Source organism: Convolutriloba macropyga, chromosome 12, assembly GCF_964194025.1.
Source record: "Convolutriloba macropyga chromosome 12, txConMacr16.3, whole genome shotgun sequence".
Taxonomy (NCBI): Eukaryota; Metazoa; Xenacoelomorpha; order Acoela; family Convolutidae; genus Convolutriloba; species Convolutriloba macropyga.
The window spans coordinates 10,324,070-10,346,908 of NC_134479.1; the positions used below are offsets into that span (position 1 = coordinate 10,324,070).

The 22,839-nt window shown below is 39.2% G+C and overlaps 3 long non-coding RNA genes across 4 annotated transcripts; all 3 read right to left on the reverse strand.

The window, feature by feature from the left end:
- Positions 1 to 8,567: 8,567 nt before the first annotated feature.
- Positions 8,568 to 9,220, reverse strand: LOC142350790 (uncharacterized). The gene is made up of 2 exons (XR_012760912.1): positions 8,829 to 9,220; positions 8,568 to 8,754 (listed from the first exon to the last, which is right to left on the reverse strand). It is a non-coding gene; the product is annotated as an uncharacterized LOC142350790 (long non-coding RNA).
- Positions 9,221 to 10,005: 785 nt separating this feature from the next.
- LOC142350881 (uncharacterized) lies at positions 10,006 to 12,043 on the reverse strand. The gene is made up of 3 exons (XR_012760923.1): positions 11,785 to 12,043; positions 11,177 to 11,334; positions 10,006 to 10,278 (listed from the first exon to the last, which is right to left on the reverse strand). It is a non-coding gene; the product is annotated as an uncharacterized LOC142350881 (long non-coding RNA).
- Positions 12,044 to 13,415: 1,372 nt separating this feature from the next.
- LOC142350636 (uncharacterized) lies at positions 13,416 to 19,108 on the reverse strand. 2 transcript variants are annotated; one of them, XR_012760890.1, is made up of 8 exons: positions 18,417 to 19,108; positions 17,933 to 18,054; positions 17,638 to 17,727; positions 17,002 to 17,081; positions 16,325 to 16,492; positions 14,867 to 14,944; positions 14,627 to 14,726; positions 13,416 to 13,622 (listed from the first exon to the last, which is right to left on the reverse strand). It is a non-coding gene; the product is annotated as an uncharacterized LOC142350636 (long non-coding RNA). The 2 variants fall into 2 exon arrangements; XR_012760889.1 differs by having other exon boundaries at positions 17,638 to 17,786.
- Between the last annotated feature and the right edge of the window lie 3,731 nt (positions 19,109 to 22,839).

The window sequence follows — 22,839 nt, forward strand, 5'->3', positions numbered from 1 at the left end:
TAGCTAGACAACACTTCGTCCAAAGACCACAGACCTAGATCTGAGGGATTTGTTCCAAATAATAATAATTAAGGGAATTATGACAAGCATTTTTTCCGGTTTTTGGATTCATCGTTACAAAATGATGACTGGCATTTAACTGATTCGTTATCAGACAAAATACCGGCAAAAGGAGCATCAAAAATTGCCGTCTATAAAACCACTTGTTGCTATCAACAATACTAATTTGATGCTCTCTATACATACTGCTAAAGTTTTATAGACGTTGACTTGTGTTGTCATTTAGAGACGAAGTGAAAACGATCTACTGATTATTGTTTTATCGGAGGTTTTTTGATGCCGCTTCCAGCTTACGAACACTAAATGTTGTGATAAACTTACTCGCACCAGCGGAGGACGAGCACGCAGTGATCTGGTCATTGCACGCAAATAATTGAGGGCACTTTCGGACACGGCTAGCAATTATGGAGAAGGAGCTCCACGTCATCAGAGACCACCAGGGCAATGTTTTCAATCTTCTTTCGAGTCCAGTCGACAGGTACCCGGCCAGATATAGTGTTGACAACAAAATGGAAATTGAATGGGGAGAGACTACCAGAGTTGCTTCGAAACTTATAACAGGCTACACCAACTTAGACAAGGGGCTATGTTGGGACCCACTTGGCATGTTCCTGACATCGCAAAGAGAAAAGGCAATGGTAGTATGGAGAACACTTGATTGGGGAGATGAGACTGAGTAACTCAAGCCATTCGCAAAGAGGAAGTGTTCTGGCCCATATCACGCCTTAAAAACTAAGACAGAATCGAAACGTATTGTTAGTTTTTTTTTCAGTGAATTAAAATCGATAAAATTAGACAGCAAAAAAAACCATGCCCTTCAACAGGTCAAATTTTTCAAATAAGTTGTATTTGGTTAGTATAGCAATCGGTCATCAACAACCCCCCACAAACAAAATTTTTTGGACGAAAAAACAGATTTGGATAATTTTTGGTCGAATTAGCGAAAATTTGAAAACATTGATCAAGTCGGTTTGTATAACAAATTAGATGCAATTCAGAGAACTTAGAAAATCAGTATCGAATATCAATAAACCGTACCTTCTTTCATACAAACGTCCAGTTTACTGGATTACCTTTCCGTATTCGAGAGTTTGCAAAAAATTGACCAAAAATAGAACAATTTGGACAGAAGTAAAACTTTGTCAAATATGAACTTTACCAAAGAAGGTTCGTCAGTTGAAACTCAACACAAATGTAAAAAAAGTCACAACCTCCGCCCTACAGAAAAACAGTATCCAATTACCATAATTTTTATCATCGTCCTCTTAGTAACCGTTTCGTCCGCGTATTTTGTCCTTAATCTCTTCAATTTTCCGTGTTTCGTTTTTCAAAAACGTCGCTCTCCCGAAATTTCGATTTTCAGTTTTTTATCAGACCTTTCCATTTTTTCGCGTTCATCGTCGTATTTCTCCGTTTCATTTAACCTTTCGCTGCAGTAAGTTCTCATATGTGATGAAGTTTGCCTGTTTTTGTTGCAGGATTTTGATTTTGCTAGTATGCTTGTTTTTTGTTTTGGTCTTGTAGCTCGCTGGAGTATGACTTAGTTGACTGAGTTACGGTTGGATTATCTCCTGGTTTTTCAACATCTCTCATTTACTGGCTCTCTTTTTGTAGTATATTGTTTGCTGCTGTTTCTTCGTGTATCTGCATGATAGTCTACGATTTGCAGATTATTTAACGTTTGCTGTAGTTTGTTTAATATTGTTCGTGTGTTGATCGGTAGGCTTTGATATTGCTGGGGTGTGACTTAAATTTATTCTGGAGATATTTATTCGGCTAGTAAATTTCTTGTTACTTTCATCGTTTTAGTTTACTACTGCACTGCCGTAAATTAGTTTGTTATTGGTATACTAAGCCTCATAATGAATTGTTCTAGCTTGTGTTGCAGTAGCCTCTCTCCTTCCTAGGGTGTGACTTGAGTTTGTTCTGGAGTAACGGCTATTTTATTCGGTTGGTTTTGTTGTTGTGGTCTGCTATCATATTACTTCCCCAACCCCCCCCCCCCCTCGTAGCTTGCTCGTTTCCCTCCCGTTCTTTCCCGTCTTTCCTTTTCGTTGTGGGCTACTCGCTCGACGTTTCAGTTTAGTCCGTCCGTTTTGTCTTCGCGTCTTGCGCCAGTCGCCCGATATTTCCGTTCCGTTCGTTTCGTTTCTCGTTTCGTCGTTCTTCTTTCGCTCAGCGTTTCCCTCCCGTCCGTGGCGTTGCCCGTTTCTTACACGCATTTTTGCTCGGTCCGCTCCGTTTCCTGTTTCTTTGCGCACCGTTTGCCCGTCCTTCACACCCGATCAGCTTTGTTTCTTCTCATTCTCCGTCCAACCTGCCCTCCTTCGCCGGTCGCCTGTCCTCTTGTACAGCCTCACATTGCATAAAAGCACGTTAGACGCTCTCTCAACATTGTTACTTTTTTTGCGCCGAGTAACTTTTTTCCTGCTCTTCAGCGTCTTGTTTATCACGCCGTTGTCATTTGAGTTCGGTATAACCCTTTGTGTTTGGATTTTACTCTGCATTGAAAAATAAACCATTTCATGATCATGGCCGAACATCAAAAGAATTTGAAAAAACTCCATAATGTTAGATCTAATTCGAGATACGAAACAACCATAAGGACATCACAGATGACATAGATCGTCAAAACATGAGGGTTAAAAATGAAAATGAACACTTGGTTTCTAAGTTGATGGATGTTCTCGGTAAACTGGTGCAGAAAAATGACTGGTGCAGAAAGATTTGGCGAGTAAAACCGAGAACCCAGATGAGGTGGAATTAATGGATAACCGGTCTCTGATTAGTCACCACTCAAGTGAACTATTTACTTCAAGAAAGGGGATCAGATAGAAGTCAAATTTGTACAAGATTAAAATCGTTTCTACCCGGTAATTCATTGACTGCTGCAAGTGAGTTAAACCTTTCTCGTCCTGGTTCATCAACCGCTGACCATCCCCCGTTCAAAATACTGCACTTTTCCCGTTAAATTGAATCACCCTGAAGTGCTATCTCAGTACACACGGCCGGGGGTTGCAATTTCTGTTCTTCAGCAAGAAGCGTTGTATCCGGAATACCTCCAAGCTCAATTCCAGCACTCTGTCAGTGATCGAAAGGACGATCAGGCACAGTCCTTCAGGCAGTGGTGTGATGAACCCAGTGAACCAAAAGTTAGCCGACGTAAAAAATGTCGCACTGCCACCAATTCAGCCACCTAAGCAACCTCCCCGACCACTTACACCGGTTATGGTACCTGATATGGTTTTGTACCTGATTTTAAAACAAACGCACAAGAAAATAAAACCATGTATCAGCCTGCTGTACACTTGACAACAAAAAGTGCTAGTATGTCTGGTCAGTTGCATCTGCCCAACCCTCTTTTAACACAGCAACAGAATCAACCCCAATTTAACACTTCACACGAAACACCTCATCTCCATTCTCAGCTTCCCACCATTTTGTAGCTCATTACAGCGGAGCGCAACGTGTTTACTCGTCCCCAACCATCCACAGCAAAACACTTTCCATTCGCCTCAAGCACGCCAGGTATCACGTCCTACCGCACGAAAACTCCCCTTAACTGTATTTTTGATATAAAATTGTGGCGTTTTCCTCAGAACCGCCCAAACGTAAATTAGGCCACAAATAAGACAGCCCTTTTCATCAAAATCCAACTGACCCTACCCCCAAGCAATGCTAACCACCGCCATCAGTCATACACCAGCCACGCAGCAATCTGTGGCGTCCTCGTTAACCCATTAGTACCCCTTTTAACATCGCGCCAATTTTCATCACGCCCGTTCTACCTCCAACCTTTGGCCATACCGCTCCGGTACCATTGTGCTGGGATGGCCCACCGCATCCCACGCCTCCTGCGCCAGCATTCAAAGCCTGATTAGCTTACTCCATAACTAGAAAGAAGAATGACATGCTAATCGATTGTAAGTTGTCCCAATAAAGTGGGGATCAACTACAGAGGCACGAATGTTGTGGTCAATTTAAAAGCGCACTTGACACTCATTCTCTGATGACGTTCAAGCTGATTTAGTCAAATACCTGCGCGTAACTGGTAAAGCTTAAACAAATATAGCCTATTTTGCCTACAGCGGCGCAATGTTTAAAGACGCATTGAGGATCTTATACGTAAATTTGGCCAATCAGAGACAATCGTAAAAGCCAATTTGGACGAGATCAACAACTTTCCACCATTGAAAAAGCACAATTGCGATTTCTTCATTAGCTAATAAGGGTGCATTTCAAGTCTTATTGGGGTCTTTAAATCGCTCTCATGCGATTCGGATTTAAAGAGTGTTGCACTTCTCAACACTGCTGTACAGATGCTAACGCCCACTCTTCATTGACAAAAAGCATTGAGTGAAAACTACTCCTGGAGATTTTGACGACTGGTTAAAGGAGAAGGCCGAAAAACTAAAACCAAGACTGAGGATGCCATTATACCATTAACCAAAAAAGGTGCAAAGGCATTTGCCGCAAATACGGATCAGAAGAGTCACCAGAAATTACAACAAAGTTCGTCTACGTCTATCCCAAGCTGCATAATATGCAAAGGCAGTCATCGGCTGTGGGAGTGTTGACGACTGCCTCTGCATACAATGCAGGTGGGGATACAATGCAGCCTTTGCATAAAATGCAGCTTGACGGCTACTTTTGGAGATTTTGACAACTGATTAAACGAAAAGGCCGAAGAACTAAAACCAAGACTGAGGATGACATTAACAAGACTGAGGATGCCATTCAACCAATAACCAAAAAAAGTTGCATCAAAGGCATTTGCCGCAAATACGGATCAGAAGAGTTACCAGAATTTACAACAAAGTTCGTCTACGTCTATCCCAAGCTGCATTGTATGCAAAGGCCGTCATCGGCTTTGGTAGTGTCGTGTATTAAAGGAAAAGATTCTCACGCAGCGAGCCAAAGTTTAGGAAAAATGACTTCAACAGCTCTCAAAACACATTGCTTCACGGAGCTGAATGGATTTTCCCAGCTAAGCATTTACTTAACGAAACCAAACGACACCAATGAGTGAAGCAGCTACCATTCAACAGCAAGGAAGCTAAACAACCACTTTGGTTTGTCACCGATGTCAAAGGCCTCCTTCAGGTGACAAAATTGCAACTTATTCTTCTGGAACTAGTACAACAGCGTTGGTTTTATTCGATCTTATGCAGTAACTCTTTGCTGTCCGATAGTCTCGTAGCTAGACTCGGTTAGAAGGTACCGCGTAAGATTGACCTCAAGGGTGAAACTAAAAAGAACTTATTGACACAAGTGGTCCAATTGACTCTAACACCTCATAAAGATCAAGTCTTCGAAACATTCACTGTACGTCCCTATGAGGGGAAGCATTAACCGTAGTTTCCAACATCATTGATTTTAAGCCCATGCAAGAAAAATACCCACATCCGGCCGTCTTAGATACATTAAGATACAACTATGGAGATATTAAGATGATACCTGGACACGATCATGCCATCCGCCCGGTAGAGTACTTTTCACTCGACGAAAAGTGCTCACCATTCGCTGTTCGCTTACCCATATGTAGTAGGATTCTGAAGGGCCCACTCCATGAAATTCCAAGTTAAGTCTCCACGACATGTTTCACAGCCAATATTGAACAAAATTATGAACTGGCATGTCAAGTTAGGTCATGGTACAATATGGAATCGTACGGTGCGTAAAAAACTTCTACATGGACGATTACCTAGAACCGGTGGAGTCCACTAAGAGGGCCCTCAATAGATCGAAGGAATTGTTGCATCTTCATCTAGGTGGTTTCAAGCTTACTACGTTTGTAAGCAATGTACCGAAGATCAAACTGATGGTTCACCTCAATCTGCCGAACGCAAGACAATTGCGTCAACTAAGAAGGAATCTTCACACATGCTTCGGTTGAATTGGGATTACAACAGTGATAACCTGGTTGTGTAATGAGTTGCCTCCAGTACAAATAGTCAGTAAAGTATTTGGTCCCATCGGTCTAGTAGCACCATTTACAGTTGGTGCTCGATGAATACTAAAGGACATCTGGCGTGTCAGCGGGCAGCATTGGGATTGACGAGCTACCAAAAGACACTGTTGAAATATTCCTCGAATGGAGTGAACTACACAAGCTTGCCGAAATCACTGTACCGAGGAGCTAATTTTCGGGGAACTTCGAATACCTGGAATTGCATATGTTTGGCGATAGTTCGCAAGAAGTTTTCAGTGGCGTTGCAGTCCTCCAATCTGGACTGTGCCCCAAACGTAGCTTGCGTTTGTACTAAGTGCTACCGGCCGCCCGATTGAGACGGGATATCTGTTGAGCTCTCAGTGAATGTCAACAGGGCGGGGCTTTCATGTCGACCGACAGCAATAGTGTCTTAGAATGGCTTAACTCTACAACCAAGCAAGCAAAATTTTTTGCAAATCGTGTTTGTGAGAAAACACCAGCGTTGACGAGTAGAAACATGTTGCCTCATGTGATAACCCGGCAGACGCCGGTACTGGTGGCATGTCCGCTGAGGTTTTGCAATCAAGTTGCTGGGTGATGGGCACTAAATTCCTACGAATCAAACAATTCCCGTTCCAAACAAGGGCTGAAGTAGTTAATAATATCAAATTCGGTATAGCAACCAAAGAAACATATTTTGGTACTAACCCATTGGCCGCATCCGCAACTTAGTCAACTAAGCATTCGCCTCCGCGACTAATCCCCTTCGACCAAAGGTTGCTATGAATCACAACATACACACTCCAGCTGTTACTCTCACATGAATGCTATAGTAAAATTGTTATTAGTTTAATAGATCCCACTGAGCTTGACGAAGCCGAGTGTCATCTCGTTCAAGGAATATCTTTAAATTCCGAAAGAAAAGATCTCCTGGAAAACAAATTCGTTAAACGGAGTAGCCGTATTGCCCCGTTTTCCCCCTTCGTCGGACCAAATGGTCTTATCCGTTCGGCTGGCCTCATCAAACGGTCGGTCGAAGTTGATTGTGATGTAAAACATCCTATGGTTCTTGACGCACTCCTTATCTTCGTGAAATTGTTTCTGCGGCATACCCACGTTAAAAACATCAAGGCGTTGATTATCTGCGAGGCGTTGATTATCTGCGAGCTAAAGCACAGGAACGTTATACCGTCCCTAAGTTGCAATCCTCACCGCGTTCGATTAAAACCAACTGCGTCACGTGCCTACCAGTAGAAAAACTTGCATACCAGTCTCCTGTTTTCGCGAATACCGGGGTCGACTACTTTTACGTACTGTGCGTAGAACTACCTAGAAGAGGTGGGGTTTCTTCTTCGCATGCCTTAAAACCCGTGCCATTCATGTAGAAATTGTTCCGTCGATGGACGCCAGTTCGTGAGTGAGTAGAGCGGTTTTTCTCCTGTCGGGGTACACCTGCAATTTTTTGGTCAGACAATGGTACCAACTTCGTTTGCGCGGCAAAAGAACTACGCGAGAATATCGAAAAGTGGAATATTGTCAAAATTGTAGCGGAACTTGCCGCCAATAATGGCATTAAGTGGAGGTTCAACCTGCCCCGCGCGCCACACCAAGGTGGCATCTGGGAGAGGCCAGTACGTAGTTTTAAGCGAATACTTTACACCATCCTCGCTACTCGTTACCTCACGGACAAGTTTTGAACAGCACTTTTTGTCTCGTCGAATACGCACTTAAAGCACGCCCGTTAACGCCCATAAGCGCCAACCGGTCAGACCTAACCGCATTAATACAAAATCATTTTCCACTTGGTAACCAAGCAAACGCGATTCCGATAGTCATTGACATTGACGAGTTCGATCGCCCTAGGTGTTAAGCCCGCGCACAGCCTTACGCTGACGCTATTTGGTCTCGCTGGATCAAAGAGTACGTCCCGACACTGAATCGACGTTCTAATTTGCAAATGCCTGCCGAGCAACACCTAAAGACTGGTGACTTGGTTTGGGTAGTTGAGACCAGTCCTAGGGGTTACTACCCTACTGCTCGGATCACTGAACTCCCGTTACGGTTCCGATGGCGTCGCACGCTCCGCCGTCTTGCGCACGTCATTCAGGTCGCTCGTCCGCCCGCTTGTAAAATTAGTACCAATTCTGCCAACATTTTCTTATGGGCAGGAGGATGTTACAAAGTAAATTAAAGCGTGAAAATATTATCCAATCAGATTCAGTTATTTAAAAACCGTATAGAATTGCGTCTAATTTACTTAAACGAACTTTTTCCTAGCTTTATTATAAAACCTATCAATCAAGATAAGATTCGGTTCTATATTTTTCGGGTTTTTGGATTCATCGGTACAAAATGCTGACTGCCATTGAACTGATTCGTTATCAGACAAAATACCGGACAAATGAGAATCAAAAATTGCTGTCTAAAAAAGCACTTGTTGCTATCGCCAATACTAATACGTTGCTCTATACATACTGCTATATTAATATAGACTTTGTCTTATTTGTTGTCTTTTAGAGGCGAATTGAAATTCCTCTACTGAATATAGTTTTTCTATCGGAGATAACGCAAGAGCTTCGAGTGAGAAAGAATTATAATTTGAATCGATGCACTTGAATTTCAGTCCAATGATAAAACTCAAATACAACTAAAATTGCTTTCAAGTTCCAGTAGTTCTCATCTGAGTTAGCTTTAGGCGCTCGCGGGTCAGTCAAAAGATGTTGGGTCGTGCGTCTTTTGGACTGCAAACTGTTCGTCTCTCTCTACAAACCACAAAGATGTCTGATCAGATCAAATGTATTCGGCAAATCAGAATCCGATTAAAAGCAATACCCACATTAGATGTTTTGGAATGTACAGATGTCTAATGTTGAAATGTCGATATGCCAAGTGTCTAAATCATCAATTTTGCTCCAATCCTGATAGATTGTGACCAGCTGACACAAAGGATAAAGCCCCGAACGACGAGTGACGGGCAATGAGCGGATAATTTCTGGGAATACTATGTTAATGAGGAAACAGTATAAGCTAAATTTTTTACGCCTGGCCATGCATACTAGTACAACAGCAGCTCCAGCGTTGATATATTGGCATGATGACGTAGCAGTGACTCCAGATGCTGAATTGAAATTGATACGCTTTCCACTGTCACCATTGACTATAAACTCCGGTCTATTGTTTTCTGCCTTTTTTCAAACGTCTCCACACCCGCAGCTGGACTTAATCAACTCCCGTAGCCACAACTACAGTTCTATAGCGTGTCCCATAATGTTGAAATAAGCGAACGTTTCAAAAGCCACAGATTGCAGTCCAAAGGGTCAAAGTACAAATTTATACAGAAAAAATTGATGATGTAGCTTGATGGAGAAAACGTTGACATTCAAAGGAGCACATTGATGCTCAATTGCAAGTTTTTGGTGTTATTCGAACGTTCGCTTATTCCAACTTTATGGGACAGACTATATAATGGATCGTTAATATAACATGGTAGCGATTAATGCTTACCAGCAAACGCTGATTTTCTCCTCCGCTGTTTTCGCACCATTGTTACATGAACAGTGATGAGAACTTAAGAGGACAGTATTGTAGTCACATGTACTGTGACGTCACTTATAGACTGATTTAATGTCATCGAGAGTTGATTAAAACTTTACCACTCGGTTTTTATAGCCTTTTCAATTTTTTTGATCAACTAGACTATCGCAATATCTATTGCTTTTTCATAGTAATAACAACCGTGTGGTAAAGTTAATTCCCAATTTTGATCATTACGTTACAATATACTATGTAAAGTTGTCATATTGGAGGATATGGGAATTAAGATTCTTTACTACTTCTTGAATGCTTTGAAGTAAAAATTGTTTTTGTATGATAATTACTGAATGATAGCAAGATAAAAACCGGAACTAATCTCCCATTTAAATAAAAAGGACAAACGTATTTCTAAAAACGTATGTGGCAAGTCAAACTCAAACCTTGTGAAGTAACGTAATAATCATGGGAGTCCAAGACCCTTTTGAAGTTCTGCATAACAAACTATCACAAGAATAGCTCAGCTCAACGCTACAGTGAAAACTGACAGGACGAAACACTTTACTTCGACACTGTATTGCAAACTGATAATTAGTACTGGCGTCTTTAACTATTGTTCATATGACATCTCTTCCAGCCAATTTGTCTCAATATTGAACAAGTAAAGATTTGATCTCCAAAAAGTGTTCGTCCAATTCTCAGCATATTTGCCCAAATCTAGATAAGTTGCAAACAACTGGCAAGTAGGTTAAAACCTGGATCGAGGTAAGCGATTAACAACGACTAACTTCTTAACAAATCCTATATTTGTATGGAAGTAATGAAATGAGAGTTTCGAATGTGGTTAAAGCACATTTGCAAATGCTGTATACAATTATCAAGAAAATTTTCATCTCCATCTGATTTTCAACATTTACCTTATACTTATTAAGCACCGAGCAAACAAGAGGTCAGCGCCCTCTGTATATCTCGTATATTGATTCTACATCAGTTAATACTTCCGCTAAAGAATTTTTAGCGGTTGTCGGCTGATTTTTAAAAATCATTGAGGTTCTTTGTGCTGATTGATATTTGAATCAGTAAGAAATTTCTTACAGTGGATATATTGACTGGCAAAAATTTATCAGTTCCACTATTGACTTATGACATTTTTTGCACGACACGAGAATTGTTTTTGCGAGTCTATTGGAACAAACTAACAAGCATTTTGGCTTGTTTTCAAATTTTGCATTTTTGGCAAATTTAAATTTTTGAAAGCAATGAAAGCGTCAAATTTTATGTTTTGACTAGTTTAAGCGATGAAATTCAACGCTTCCTTATCGCTCTTCACAAAAAAACTTTATCGAACTTCAAAGTATGCTAATTATAAATTCTGCAATGCTCCTAAAATTATACTGAAATGCTTTTTTTGCCCAATCAAGTCAAACTACTCTCGCGTCAGGCAGAAGTATTCAAAAAAATATAGATTTTATATCAAAAATAGTGTTACTGATATGTTCTATATGTTTTCCAGTCAAAATATGTTAGTAAAATGATTTTTTTAACAAACTGCACCAAGAACTACTGCATTTTTAAAAATCTGCTGGCAACCGCTGAAGCAGTTTCATTAGCTAAAGTAGCTGAGCACTAGGTTTAAATTACCGCTTATCTCACATAATTTGGACACTTTTTTTCAAAGCGTAATTCAGTGGTGATTTGTAATTTCACTCCATTCCCCGCTCATCTTCAATAATGTTGCGTTGAATAGCGGTGACACCTCGACGCAGGCACCAATCCATGTAGATTGTGATCAGCTGACGCTAAGTAAAAAGCTATCGGTAATGAACGGATAATTTGTAGGAAAACTATGCTTTTGAGGAACCAGTATTGCATTTTTCACAATGCAATATTTCAAGCAAAATCCAGTTTTTAGCACAACTCATAGATTTAGCAACTTCGAAACAGACACATATACACAATCAGCGCATAAATTGAGCACGATTCGGTCATTGTTTTATCCTATATGCAGCACATAAAGCTATGTTTCATCATCTTCAAAACTGCAGAATGAAATTGCAAACAATGAATAAAAAGTTCGATTTAAACGCAATTCAGGTTTGAAACGCACTGAATTGTGTTAATTAAAAATTGCGTTAATTAGGAAATGCTCTGAAAATTATACTATTACAATAAAATAGTTCGGTTTTTTTTTTTAAAAAAAAGAAAAATGTGCTGTAACTGAATCAACAAAAAAATATATGCTTTTATAATTATCCGCTCACTGTTATCAAAAGCTGAATTCGTGTATCCACGGATTCCCCGGTCGATACTTCCCGATCCTTTTTTTTTGAAGTCGGTTGCACAAAACAGTACCGTGACCCGGGCAGCACAATTGTTGAGATATTGGCTGGCTGACGTAGATGCGATTCCAGATGCTGACTTGAAATTGATAAGCTTTTCAGCGGCACCATTGAAAATAATCTTCTGTCTCTTGTTTTCTTCCTTTTCTCAATCTTTATTGTCTCCACCCGCAGGATTTTAATCAACTCTCGTGGCCAGAACAACAGTTCTATAACTGATCGTTTATATAACATGCTAGCGATAAATGCACACCAGCAAACACTGTTTTTTTCGCCACTTTTTTTCTCACTACTGTTACATGAACAGTGGCGAGAACATAAGAGGGCAGTGGTCTAGTCAGATGTACTATGACGTCAGTTATTAACCGATTTAGTTGCTCCGAGAGTTGATTAAAACTTTACCACTCGGTTTCCATAGTTTTGTCACGATTACAGGACAAAATACCCAATGTGCCAATATACCCCATGCAACTATACCCTAATTATTCCCAAATTATTCCAAATCGTTCAATAATCCGAGTTTAATTGCTAAATTTTACTATCCCAGTTTGAGATCCCAGACGGAAGCAAGTATGCCCAAGTCGTGCGTTCAAAATTAGTCTGGAAACATCGCAAAACGCACAAAAGTCTGAACATGAACGCACAAAAGTCTGAACATGAACGCACGAAAGTCAGGTGAACGCACGAAAGTCTGAACATGAACGCGCGAAAGTCTGAACATGAACGCACGAAAGTCAGGTGAACGCGCGAAAGTCTGGACATGAACGCACGAAAGTCTGGACATGAACGTACGAAAGTCTGAACATGAACGCATGAAAGTCTGGACATGAACGCATGAAAGTCTGGACATGAACGCATGAAAGTCTGGATCTCATATTAAAGCGGATAATTTAATATCATGTTCGGTTGTGATAGTTTCATATCAGGACCCGCGAGCCGCTGAGGCATGGCCAAATGCACTTTTTTAATATTAAGCTAAATTGGCTAAATCTGGTAATTTCAACTTCAGGATAAAATATTGTCTTTTGTGTTATTTTGTCACATTGGGTATATTGGAATTGGGTATTTTCTCCTGACACCCTTTCAAGTTTAGTGGCCAATGAGACTGTTTCGAGTGTTGATTACTTTTTCATAGCAATAACAACCGAGTGGTAAAGTTAATTCCCAATTTTGATCATTACGTTACAATATACTATGTCAAGTTGAAATGTTTAAGGATATGGGAATTACAAGACTTTTACTCTGAACTACCTGGATGCTTTGATCGCTACTGCTCCAAGAAATTTTTTTTTCCATTCATGATTAAAATACTGAGTGACGTTAAAGACAAAAACGGGAATTTTTCTGACTTCGAAATCTCCTGTCCAGGTAATCAGGTCAAGAGATTTCAAAAATTAGTGAACTTACTTCAAATGTGGCACGTGAAAACTTAAATGTGGTGGGCACAATATGTGAGGTAACGTAACAATCATGGGAATTCAAATTCTGCCTAGAAACACTTTCACAAGAACACTTGAACTCATCACTACTCCGAATCTTTCCATGAAAACTCACAAGACGAAACACTTTTACTTCTGACACTGTATTGCATGCTAATAAAAAGATAACTGGCAAGTTCAACTATTGTTTGTGCTGACATCTCATAGAGCACATTTGTCTCAGTTGAGTCTTCATTTGATCGCCAAAAAGTGTTCGTCCAATTCACAGAAAAATTGCCCAAATCCAGTTGTTTTGGAAACAGCTGACAAGTGGGTTATAACCTGGGTCGAGGTAAACAGATAAACAACGACTAACTTCTCAAGAAATCATCTGATTGCGTGGATCTTGTTTAAATGTGTTTAAAAAGCAACTCAGGAAATTTTTTTCAGCAATTCACCTCAGTCTTCCTGTGCCCCTTTATCACCACTTTTCAACATTTGCCTTACATTAATTAAGCACCGAACAAAAAAATCACCGCTTTCAGCAACAAATTTACATGTTTCACTTCGGGAACAAAAGTCGGATGATGATCGGACAATTTTTTAAGCATGTTTCTCTGAAAATCGTGGTTCTTAGTGCTGATTTAAAATTTGATCAGTGAGAATTTCACTAGAGTGAACATTTAGCGGGAAAAAACAATGAACATATAAGTTACACTATGATAACGTCATTTCTTTTGCCTGACACGAGAATTATTTTTCACGAGTCTATTGAAAAAAAAACAAAGCATTTTAGTTTCATTTCAACGAAATTGGGAAGTTTGAGAATTAGCAAAGTTTTGTGAAAGAATGGGAACCGTTGATTTTCCTCAAAATTTATATTTGTGCAATAGCGTTCTGAATATTTGAAATTTAAACGTTGCTAATTCCAAAAATTCCACAACTTGCTTAAAAATAAACCAAAATGCTTCACTGTTTTCTTCTGATAAACTCGTGAACTATTATCCTGTCAGGCAAAGACTGTTCAAAATATTTGATCTATAGTGTTAATATGTTCAATCTGTCTTTCCATTCAATATTTGTTCACAATAGTGAATCTTATGATCCTTTTTGCTAACGATATGCACTAAGAACCACTATTTTTTAAATTTCAGAATAAATCCGCGGGAAAAGTTTCGTTATAGCAAAACAGTTGTTACGAATTTTCTCCAATTTTCAGCTTCTTTTAGAATGCAGCAAAGTATGCTGATAATCCTCAAAAATTATGAAACATATGCTCAGGAATGCATTTGTGAAGGAAGTTTGGAATCTGTATTTGGCCGCTTATTATGCTGAAACTTGTTTACCTCGACCCTGGAGAGACCGTATTTGCAGTTGAGGTGAGCCAAAGAAAGATCTCGTCCAATCAAAATTGGGTATGATGGTCGTCGGTAAAGGGACAAGAACCTCGACAGCATTAGGGTTTTTATGTGTGTGGTCAAAAAAGGGGTTGTGTTGATGCAGTTTGAACAAACCTGAACAGTTAGATCCTTTATGATTATACCACTACTTTCTTACGCCTCTACTTTTTTTGACCCCACATGCACCCTGTCCTCCATTGTAGATATCCGCTTGATTGTCACTGCTCATCCAAAGGTAAGCTGTTTGATCCTTGTCCGCGTTCCCTGAAAAATTACAGTATTTGCTTGACAAAAGAGGTTATGGTTCGCATAAATCCTTTATATCAGGGTAACAGTTCCTGTAACTCCTACCGGAATAAAATAGCTGAAAATTGTTGCAAAATGAGTAAAAAACAAGAGATTGCAAAAATTGGCAATTTCATCGATTTAATTAACATTCATTTTTTCGCTCGTCCGTGGTTGGGATTTCAATTCTATTTATAGCCTGCTATTCTTATTGTACATGTCAATTCTCAAACGCTGATTGCTTGAACTCAAATATGTTGACATCACTCCAATATGTCACTTTATCCATGCGAAACTGACGTCAGGAGTTGATGGTTAACCATGTAGATTATTCCATATACACGTCAAAATTTCGGTGAAGAATTGACGTAATAATCTGAGTTAAAAAGCGTAAAAAGCGTACTCCGTGTTAATGAATTTAGAAACAAAATATGTCGACATATAGTGACTCAGCTTTGCGTTGCATGCTTCATTTGTTCCTTTATAAAAATTAAAGCTTAAAATTTTAATGCTCGTCTTTGATATCGCCAGCCCTGTTTCCCATCGCGAAAAAGTCTTTTCTATCTAATAAAGCAGAAGCAGGCTTCACCATTGGTTTCTTGTAAACTCCATCGTTCGTTCGGATTTTCACTGATCGAATCACGCTGTCGGACAATTATCACAATTGTGTTTTTGACGTAACTTTGAAATTTAGCTGCATTTTTTGCGAAAGTATATTGACATCTTCATATTATCTTTCTCAAAACAGCCACTATCCTTCTTGAGTTATTTTTTGGTTGTTTTGAGACATATTTCAGCAATTTATTATTTAGTTTTTTTGTAACCAAAAAAGCTCATTGAATCTCTATTGCACTTATCCTAACAAAGTGTGTCAATTATTTTGGACATTTAACATTGTCTCCGATGTAGAAATTTTAGATTGATTCCTGTTACAATTTTTGCTTCAAAAGTATTAGATTTCGTTGCAGTAGAAATCCTAAAATAAACCTACTAGACTATTTTTCTTTTTTCTAAGTAGTACTAATTCATTTCATAACATGCAAAGTCTCAGCGAGTCCCCGAAAATGGCGAACATTAAAAACAGATTTGATATGACGATATTTTTATAATAGCATGGTGATCGCCAATTTGCAACTTGGCCGTCAGTGGCTCTAGCCGACAAAACGATAATAAATTATAACTACAGCCGAAATAAAAATTCCCAGACAACCCAAACGCACATAATTGTTGTGGTTGAAGGAGCTAAATGTTTTAGCAATTCGATTTTTTACCAATCAAAATTTTTCTAGGCAGAATATTTGCTGGTTTTTGTGAAGATAAACATGAAACAAATTCTCAGTTAGCTGGTTCGGAACTTACCCGAGAAGAAAGCCCCGAAATTGCCGAATATTCCGTTGACCCGTTAGTTGTATGACATTCTTTTTGCGACCACTTTCTCTCTCTCTCTCTCTCTCTCTCTCTCTCTCTCTCCTTTAGTGTTTTAGTGATGGGTCGGGTTGATAAGCAACGTCTTCCAGTGCATCGTTCCTTAATCAGCACCACGAAAATATGAGCAACGATAATGCAGGTAATATGTTTTAATTCGATTTCTCGACTCGCGAGCCCTTTTAATAATACTCAACCGGCTTAAAAAGTGAGTTGCAGTGGTGATTAGGATCAAAGCCTTTCTCTGTTTAATTCTCGGACGCTCCTATTTGTATTTTTGTCATTAAAGTCCATTTTTCTCATTTTTCTGTCCTAAGACCAATTGCCTACCAAGTCACATTATATTTAGTGCTGATTTCATATTTACTTGCAATTATAATATTTTGAGAAATCTGGTCTGTTTACCAATCAAAATTAAGCGTCAGCTAATTTTGTTCTTCATTAACGCCTAAACACCGTCGGCCAATATTGTTGACACCGAACACCAAATTTTAGATAACACTAAAGGCTTATTGGTTAGTAAGCATTGCATATTGTGTCATTTTGTTAATACAATCTTTGCAGTTTAAACTTTGAAAATGTGAAGCAATTTATCGTAGTTCAGAACTTACATGAAAAAGAAACAGAAAAGGCTGAGAAGTTCGTTGACCCGTTCACTGCATATAGCTCTATGTATGTCACCCACTCTCTCCTGGAAAACAAAAATATTATATGCCAGTTGACCATCAACCTCTTCGTGTAAACCAGTCCATACTGAACTTAACCCTAATTCAGCACCAAGAAACTATAAACAGTAATATAAGTAACATGTTTCACTTCGAATTCTCGAATTGCGAGCTCTTTTGTAATTTTCAACCAGCTTTAAAGTTGAGATACAATGGTTAGCATGATTAAACCAAGCTATACTCATTCGGACCTTCTTTCTCGATTCGATTCTCGTACGCTCTCAATTCGTTTTTTTCTGTCCTTAGAGTTTACTTAACACCGATTGTCTACCAAGTCACATAACTTTGTGCTGATTTTGTACTTATTTGACATTGTAATGGTTCAACAAACAAGTGATATTGAGAAATCCGATTTGTTTACACAAAATTACGCCTAATTTTTCGTTCGCGCCTAACCACCGTCGGCTAATATACTACCGAACTTGGGTAGTATTGCATAAGGTGTCATTTTGTTAATACAATCGTTACATGTTCATTTTCGTGCAAACAAACGAAGCAATTTCTCTATAGTTCAGAACTTACCTAAAAAAAAACACGGCAAAAATGCTGAGTAATCGGTTGACCCGTTGATTGCATGTCATTCTGTAGCTGTCGCCCACTGTCTCCTGGATACTAAGAAAGTGCCGGTTAAAATCAACATCTTATAAGCCAGACCTTTCTGAACTTCACTCCTAAATCATCACCAGAAAATTATAAACGCCAAGAGTAGACGCACCAATTTTAGACGCTATTATTTTGTATTTTTTCTGTCATTGATTTACTGAAGACCCACTTGCCTACGAAGTCTCATGATTTAGTGCTGATTTACTATACTTACTCAATAATTGGCCGCTACAAATTTGAACTCGGAGTTCAACATTATGTTCCGTCATCGGTCACTGCAGTCTGGAACCTCCTTGTTAATCCACCGGAACCCATTATTGGCCAATACAATGTACTCTGAACAGCAAAAAAGACATTCGACAATTTTGATCCTCACAATTTGAATCCAGGTAATCCAGGTCAGGGTTCTATTAAATTCTAATTATTGTTTCATTTAACTTATAAAAGTCCATCAAATAACAAAGCTAAGCTTCATTACCATAATTAGCAAATTCATTAGAAATTGCTCTGTAACTTTCTGAATTCTAATATTTTGTCTGATCTCCTATGAATTCAATTTCAAAGTTCTGACTAGTGTTCCCCAGATAGTTCGGTTCTTTGTAATTACAACATCATCTCGTTTTTTTGTTATTCTGAATATATCAATTAAATTTTTGGATTTACGAAAACCCATTGATGTAAAACTATGGGACCCTAACCCGAGTAGCTCTCTTTTGTCCTGTGCGAATCCATTCCCGTATCAAAAAACAATCATTGCTCATACAACGTCACCTTGTAAGCCTTGACTTGTGTGCCCACTTCTAATATTCGTCGTCATCTTGTAAATCGTCGTCAACTTGTAATCCGTCGTCAACTTGTAATCCGTCGTCAACTTGTAATCCGTCTTCAACTTCTAATATCCGTCATCAAATTCTGATCCTTCGAAAACGTCTTCCGTGTCGTTATACTTCGTTCATTGTGTACTTTATATTCCATATCTCATCGAAATATTCGCGTATACCACGTCTTCTAGCGCTACCCGTTTTCTACCTTCCTTTTATATTTATTTTTTCATTTATATTTATATATTTTTATATTAATTTATTTGTATATTTCAAATTTATTTTCATTTATACTTATATTATTTACATTTATTTTTTTATATTGCATTTTTATTTTCATTTATATATTTGTATTTATATTAATTTATTTATATTTTGTTTTTTTTGTACTTTCTAGCTTCTAATTATAATTGTGATCAGGCTCTCAGTCAGACACACGCATACACATTACACACGCATACACATACACACATATACACACGTGTACCCATACACATTTACAAATACATACGCATACACATGCATGCATACACAAATATACATGCATAAACACACACACACACACACACACACACACACACACACACACACACACACACACACACACACACACACACACACACACACACACACACACACACACACACACACACACACACACACACACACACACACACACACACACACACACACACACACACACACACACACACACACACACACACACACACACACACACACACACACACACACACACACACACACACACACACACACACACACACACACACACACACACACACACACACACACACACACACACACACACACACACACACACACACACACACACACACACACACACACACACACGCGCGCGCGCGCGCGCGCGCGCGCGCCATCAAACACAAACTTACTATCACAACGAAAATACAGACGCGCATACAACATAAAATTATTCAGAACCGTATAGTAGAAATTCTCCCTTTTTTTCGCAATCTGCAAAAATTGAGATGATTGTATTAGCGTTTGTAAAAATTTTATACTCCTTGTGCATTCGATTACTCAAAAATACGATCAATTTACCAACCCTTGTACGTGCCAATATTTGGCCGTCGAGTAAAACCACAAAAATTTGGATCTATTTGAGGAGCTAGCTACGATCCAAATTTTTATGGATTAACTCAGCAGACCAAATTTTGGTTAATTGATTCTACAATTGATCTACAAGAGTATTGAAAGTACTAATTTTGAGACTGTTTAACGATGTGTGATATCCTCCCTATAACGCAGCATTTTAGCTGAAGATAATCTTTCAGTGCAAATTTTTTAATCAAAATTGTTCAGCTGATTGAGGATGGGCGAATCTTTACTATACCGATCTGGCTATGGACCCGGACGAAGGAACTGTTCGGCTTAAGTCTGATCAATACTTGCCCGAAATTGTTCTATTCGGTCTGATTTTTGAATCCGTTTCGATCTCTTCCGTTTTGTTATACCCGAATGGTGGTATCCTCGGTCACAGTCAGGGATGTCTTTCGTAGTGCCTCGACCCTTCTGTATCGGGGAGGATTTTCGACTTACCTTTTCATGTTCTGTCTCATCAGCAAGTGTTATCTTTCTCAATTGCGTAGTGGTATTGGGGGGGGGGATGGGGGGACTTTGGATGCCTGATTCATATGATCTTGAGCTCGACAGTACGACAGGAAAAACTTGGATTTTTCAGGTTACGAATTTTTGCAAAGCTCAAGACCATAGAATTACTAAATGGAAGATGTATATATTTGTACTCACGTTTTGTGGTTATGTGCCACAGGGCTCTCTGTAAACAGTCGGGAGATGGGGGGTATGATATAAAACTCTCTTATAAATTATTAAGTTGGGAACAATCGAACGTTTGAAACACGCGAAAACATCCAATTAAGTATTCAAATTAGCAATGTGGACAGTTTTTTTTAAGTAAGTTCGATTATTTCAACTTTATCGGACACGCTATATCTGTATACTAATGGCACTGGGGAGGGAGCAAAGTGCTGAATTGATAAAAAGTTAAAAAGCAATAACAGGCCCGCTCTAGCTTTACTGTAAGTTAAATTTAGATTTTGGTCCTTTAAGTTAGATTTCGGTCCCAGAACTCAATCGATCAAGCCAAGAACTGATGAAGTAGTCGGGTTAATTCCAGCCTCAATTCCTGTCTCAATTCCAAATTGTCCAAAACAGTTACAGCAAACGTACAGCAGGTATCGTACATGAACATTCACAACACGATGAAACATGGTCGAGCGGCGTCTGATCCTAATTAGGTCTAGCCCTTTGGCTAGAAGGGAGGGTTGCAAAATTGTCCCCTACCTTGTTGTCATCTGGGAGTCATCAGCTCAACCAGTGTCCCGTTTACGAAGGGACAGGCAAACATTCAGGTAAAAATCAGAGGGCGGGAGGAGGGGGGTAACAACAATAGACAGAACTAATCATAAATACATCAAATCTTTTTATGAATTTCACGATGTGAAATATTGGCCGAAACGGGCATTCTGTTCCGGGATCCGGAACCGTTTATGAGAAGACAAATCCCCGTCCGGACTTCGTCCAGAGTTATTGCGCCAACAATAACCGGTCGTCGTTGACGACATTAAGCCCGCCCGTGTTGCGGCTTCAAAAATTACTATAAAGAATAAATCACAGTAAATGAGCAATCTAACATACAGCAAATTAATGCACAGCACCAATGGATAGATATCTCAATTACATGTTCTTGCCATGGTCGAGCGTCCGATCATTGTATAAATATTTGCATGTCATCAAGTCCTTACCTTGCGGTTTCTCTGGCGAAGAACCACCGCCCTCAGCCAGGGACCCAAAGTAAACAGTCAACAGTTGGGAGGGAGAAGACTTTACCTTAAGACTGATCGGGCCAATGGCTCCAATAGTCCTGGGTTGGCAAGGGCGGCGATGGGGAGGGGGTGTGCAAACTGACCTTTAAGCAATCGGAATTCACCTGATACCTCTAGCTGTGCCACTTCAGATTCTCCGAATTCCACCCCAGCTTCCACATTCCACAAAATCCACCATTGCCAATCCACTTGCACACTGCTTCTTTGTTATCTTCCAACTGCGGCTGAAAAATAATTCGCACTGGACATATAATTCGCACAGTTCTCTTACTCTTTAACCATCATTTTTTAGTTTTTTTTTAAGATTATCAACCTGGGAAATTCATAACATTTGCATTTGGAAGCTATAGGCGCTCAACCTTTTAGAGATCCCGCTATTTTGCAAAAACTAATTAGATATAGAGGAAAAGATTTTAGCAGAGGTAAAGGAATAGAATAAAACAGTCAATCGTACCTCAAATTTGTCCTGTTGAGAATATCCGTTCTTGGTACTATCAACCACACATTTATACGCGCTGATTCAGTTCCTCGGACCTCATAACTTTGCGTTTCAGGCGTCTCAATAAGTTGAAATATAAGTTAACTTTTCAAAATTCTCAGCCAAAATTAAAAGTTTAATGTTAAAATCGAAAACTTGTTGATAAAACCATAGAATGTGGTAAACAGCGGAAGAAGCGTGGGCATTCAAGTGACGACTATACAACAGATTCTCAATTGCCTGTTTTGGTGCTTTTCGAACGTCTGATTATTTCAACTTTCTGAGACAGACTATAGTCTGTCCCACAAAGTTGCAGCGCTTTCGAACGTTTCAAAGGTCAAAGTTCAAATATAAAACATGCAGAAATCGGCCTTTTGATGTTCATTTGCATGCCGAGAGTTTTGCGAACGTTCGCTTGCGTTGCAACTTTATGGGACTAACTATAGCGTGTCCCATAAAGTTGAAATAAGCGAACGTTTCAAAAGCCACAGATTAGAGTTCAAAGGTCAAAGTTCAAATCTAAAACGTAGAAAAAAATTGATGAATGAAAACTTAATGGAGAAAACGTTGACATTCAAATGAGCACAGCACATTGATGCTCAATTGCATGTTTTTATGGCGTTTTTCGAACGTTCGCTTATTTCAACTTTATGGGACAGACTATATATAGCTTCAAAAAAATTACCCACTACTAGCAGGCCCGCAAAAGTATAACAAGATCATTTGAAAAATAGAAGTTTTAAAATTCAATTTTTTTCTACCACCTCGAGCTGGAACACATGCCCCTTGTTCAACAGCCATAGGTATTACGTTATGTTACCGATGTGTTTGGTTTAGTATAATACCTCCAAGTCACAGCAATTTTGTGTTCAATTTTTTTTGGCTTTGCTGACCCTTATAATTAGGGAGCGCTGAGACTTGTACAGATAAC